Here is a 4,205-nt window from a genome sequence, read left to right on the forward strand (position 1 = left end):
ACTTAGAAAAATTTCGAGTACCCCGGATCGCCTGCTGGAATTACCGCACGGCCTGGATAGCCCGCATCGACCGATACATTTTTTCCATTTTCAGTGAAAAAAAAATTTTTGTCAATTTTCTCAACGTTAAAAACGTTAATAAACTGCGTTTTTATGCGTGGATTAAACATTAAAAAAATTTTGAAATATGTGATGAAAAAGTTTACTCTTGACCGTCGGGACTTAGAAAAATTTCGAGTACCCCGGATCGCCTGCTGGCATTACCGCACGGCCTGGACAGCACGCTCCGACGAATCGGTTTTTTCCATTTTTTCCGAAAAATAAATTTTTGTAATTTTTTTTAATGTCAAAAACGTTAATAAACGTCATGTTTACGCATGGATTAAACATTGAAATAATTTTAAAACGCTTATTAAAAAAGTTGGTGTCGACCGTGGGACTTAGAAAAATTTCGGGAAGTCCGATTCGCCTGCTGGAATTACCGCACGGCCTGGACAGCTCGCTCCGACGAATCGGTTTTTTCCATTTTTTCCGAAAAATAAATTTTTGTAATTTTTTTTAATGTTAAAAACATTAATAAACGTCATGTTTACGCATGGATTAAACATTGAAATAATTTTAAAACGCTTATTAAAAAAGTTGGTGTCGACCGTGGGACTTAGAAAAATTTCGGGAAGTCCGATTCGCCTGCTGGAATTACCGCACGGGCTGGACACCTCGCTCCGACGAATCGGTTTTTTCCATTTTTTCCGAAAAATAAATTTTTGTAATTTTTTTTAACGTTAAAAACGTTAATAAACGTCATGTTTACGCATGGATTAAACATTGAAATAATTTTAAAACGCTTATTAAAAAAGTTGGTGTCGACCGTGGGACTTAGAAAAATTTCGGGAAGTCCGATTCGCCTGCTGGAATTACCGCACGGGCTGGACAGCTCGCTCCGACGAATCGGTTTTTTCCATTTTTTCCGAAAAATAAATTTTTGTAATTTTTTTTAACGTTAAAAACGTTAATAAACGTCATGTTTACGCATGGATTAAACATTGAAATAATTTTAAAACGCTTATTAAAAAAGTTGGTGTCGACCGTGGGACTTAGAAAAATTTCGGGAAGTCCGATTCGCCTGCTGGAATTACCGCACGGGCTGGACACCTCGCTCCGACGAATCGGTTTTTTCCATTTTTTCCGAAAAATAAATTTTTGTAATTTTTTTTAACGTTAAAAACGTTAATAAACGTCATGTTTACGCATGGATTAAACATTGAAATAATTTTAAAACGCTTATTAAAAAAGTTGGTGTCGACCGTGGGACTTAGAAAAATTTCGGGAAGTCCGATTCGCCTGCTGGAATTACCGCACGGGCTGGACACCTCGCTCCGACGAATCGGTTTTTTCCATTTTTTTTGAAAAATAAATTTTTGTAATTTTTTTTAATGTTAAAAACGTTAATAAACATCATGTTTACGCATGGATTAAACATTGAAATAATTTTAAAACGCTTATTAAAAAAGTTTACTCTTGACCGTGGGACTTAGAAAAATTTCGGGAAGTCCGATTCGCCTGCTGGAATTACCGCACGGCCTGGACAGCTCGCTCCGACGAATCGGTTTTTTCCATTTTTTCCGAAAAATAAATTTTTGTAATTTTTTTTAATGTTAAAAACGTTAATAAACGTCATGTTTACGCATGGATTAAACATTGAAATAATTTTAAAACGCTTATTAAAAAAGTTGGTGTCGACCGTGGGACTTAGAAAAATTTCGGGAAGTCCGATTCGCCTGCTGGAATTACCGCACGGGCTGGACACCTCGCTCCGACGAATCGGTTTTTTCCATTTTTTCCGAAAAATAAATTTTTGTAATTTTTTTTAACGTTAAAAACGTTAATAAACGTCATGTTTACGCATGGATTAAACATTGAAATAATTTTAAAACGCTTATTAAAAAAGTTGGTGTCGACCGTGGGACTTAGAAAAATTTCGGGAAGTCCGATTCGCCTGCTGGAATTACCGCACGGGCTGGACAGCTCGCTCCGACGAATCGGTTTTTTCCATTTTTTCCGAAAAATAAATTTTTGTAATTTTTTTTAACGTTAAAAACGTTAATAAACGTCATGTTTACGCATGGATTAAACATTGAAATAATTTTAAAACGCTTATTAAAAAAGTTGGTGTCGACCGTGGGACTTAGAAAAATTTCGGGAAGTCCGATTCGCCTGCTGGAATTACCGCACGGGCTGGACACCTCGCTCCGACGAATCGGTTTTTTCCATTTTTTCCGAAAAATAAATTTTTGTAATTTTTTTTAATGTTAAAAACGTTAATAAACGTCATGTTTACGCATGGATTAAACATTGAAATAATTTTAAAACGCTTATTAAAAAAGTTGGTGTCGACCGTGGGACTTAGAAAAATTTCGGGAAGTCCGATTCGCCTGCTGGAATTACCGCACGGGCTGGACACCTCGCTCCGACGAATCGGTTTTTTCCATTTTTTTTGAAAAATAAATTTTTGTAATTTTTTTTAATGTTAAAAACGTTAATAAACATCATGTTTACGCATGGATTAAACATTGAAATAATTTTAAAACGCTTATTAAAAAAGTTTACTCTTGACCGTGGGGACTTAGAAAAATTCCGGCTTGCACGGATTCGACCACTCTGTTTTTCGGAGTTTCTGAGAAAAATAAATTTTTGTAATTTTTTTCATTATGATTTCTGAGTTCTCCCAGTAGTTTAATGTAAGGATTAAGCATTTAAAAATTTTTAAATCGAATATTAAAAAAGTTTACTCTTGCAATTTTTGGAAAAAAAAAATTCTAAAAAATTTTTCTTTCGGTGGAAACTAACGTTTAATATGTACAATAACGATTTATCGAATAAAAATCGTATGTTAATATATGTTCGAATCGACCATAGTTTCAGCGGCTAAGTACCAGCAGCCCGGCCGGTTGGTCTGTACGCGCGGCAGTTTACCACCATAAGCGCCCGTGCTGAGCGGCCGGCGCCGCGGTCGTCGCGGCCGCCCGTTTGGTTACTATAAGAGAGCACGTCGGTTCGAGCGGACCGGTCGGCGCAGCGGCGGGCGAGCGGCTATTCTACGATCTCGGTCGAGAAGCAGTCGTTCAGCTCCTCGAGGTCCATTCCTCGACTGTTCTGTACCGCGTTCCGTTGCGAATTTTTCTCTACACAGCATGACCACGGGTCGGTGTCTCAGACCGAATGGCCCTTATGTGGTAAGCCCAGAATGTTGGGTTGGATACAACGTATATTCGTTATACTTGTACGACTCTCACATCAACTCTCAGAAACCCAAAAGGGGTTTTCTATCCGAGCGAAAATATATTTTTCGTATACAAAAATTTAATGGCAAAGACCAAACGAAATACTACACACAAAAAGGGGCGACGAACAAAAATTGTTCGAATGAAATATAATATATACATATAAAATTGAGGTGTCCTAAGAGAGAAATACATAAACTAAGAGGTATATATTATAAGAAATATATATTATTTCTGGGCAAAGAAGAGAGAACGAAAAGAAGAGTATGATCTTTAACGCGAGGGCCTCGACATGGGTACGCCTAGCATGGTTCGCGCTTTCTCGATATGTCCAGCATGTTAACGTACGCGGTCTTCGGACTTCGTGCGTTATGTCCGTGCTTACACGATGGAGAGCGCTCGAGCATACGTGCTTACAAACCTGAAAGTCGATGTGACATCCGAGATTCTTTTTCTTCTAAAAAGATCTCGGAGAGATACACGGGAGAGTTTGAAATTTTTGGAGGTCCTCCTGATGTATATGCGCGGATATACCCATGTGGTAATTCGTGCGGAGTTGGTAATCTAATAGTGGAGCGAAATTTACCAACTCGAAAGAGAAGAGAGAAGAGAGTAGAGAGAAGAGAGAGGAGAAAGAGAACTGTCTTAAAGACGAGAAAAAGTATCGTCGATCCGACTCTTAAGGGGAGAGAGTCGGCGACTAAGATATATATATACATACATATTTTTGCTTCGTATGATGAAAATTTACTCGAAGCTCCCTGGTTGATCCTGCCAGTAGTCATATGCTTGTCTCAAAGATTAAGCCATGCATGTCTCAGTACATGCCGTATTAAGGTGAAACCGCGAATGGCTCATTAAATCAGTTATGGTTCCTTAGATCGTACCCACATTTACTTGGATAACTGTGGTAATTCTAGAGCT

At 38.1% G+C, this 4,205-nt stretch overlaps 1 non-coding gene across 1 annotated transcript in view; it reads left to right on the plus strand.

Annotated features, from left to right (window-relative positions):
- The first annotated feature begins 4,039 nt into the window (after positions 1 to 4,039).
- The window catches only part of LOC143175368 (small subunit ribosomal RNA), a 1,921-nt gene continuing 1,755 nt past the window's right edge, over positions 4,040 to 4,205 (plus strand). Inside the window, exon 1 of the ribosomal RNA XR_013000175.1 lies at positions 4,040 to 4,205. This exon is cut by the window's right edge and continues 1,755 nt beyond it. This is a non-coding gene — a ribosomal RNA (small subunit ribosomal RNA).

This window comes from Nomia melanderi, unplaced genomic scaffold (genome assembly GCF_051020985.1).
Source record: "Nomia melanderi isolate GNS246 unplaced genomic scaffold, iyNomMela1 scaffold0066, whole genome shotgun sequence".
Lineage (NCBI taxonomy): Eukaryota > Metazoa > Arthropoda > Insecta > Hymenoptera > Halictidae > Nomia > Nomia melanderi.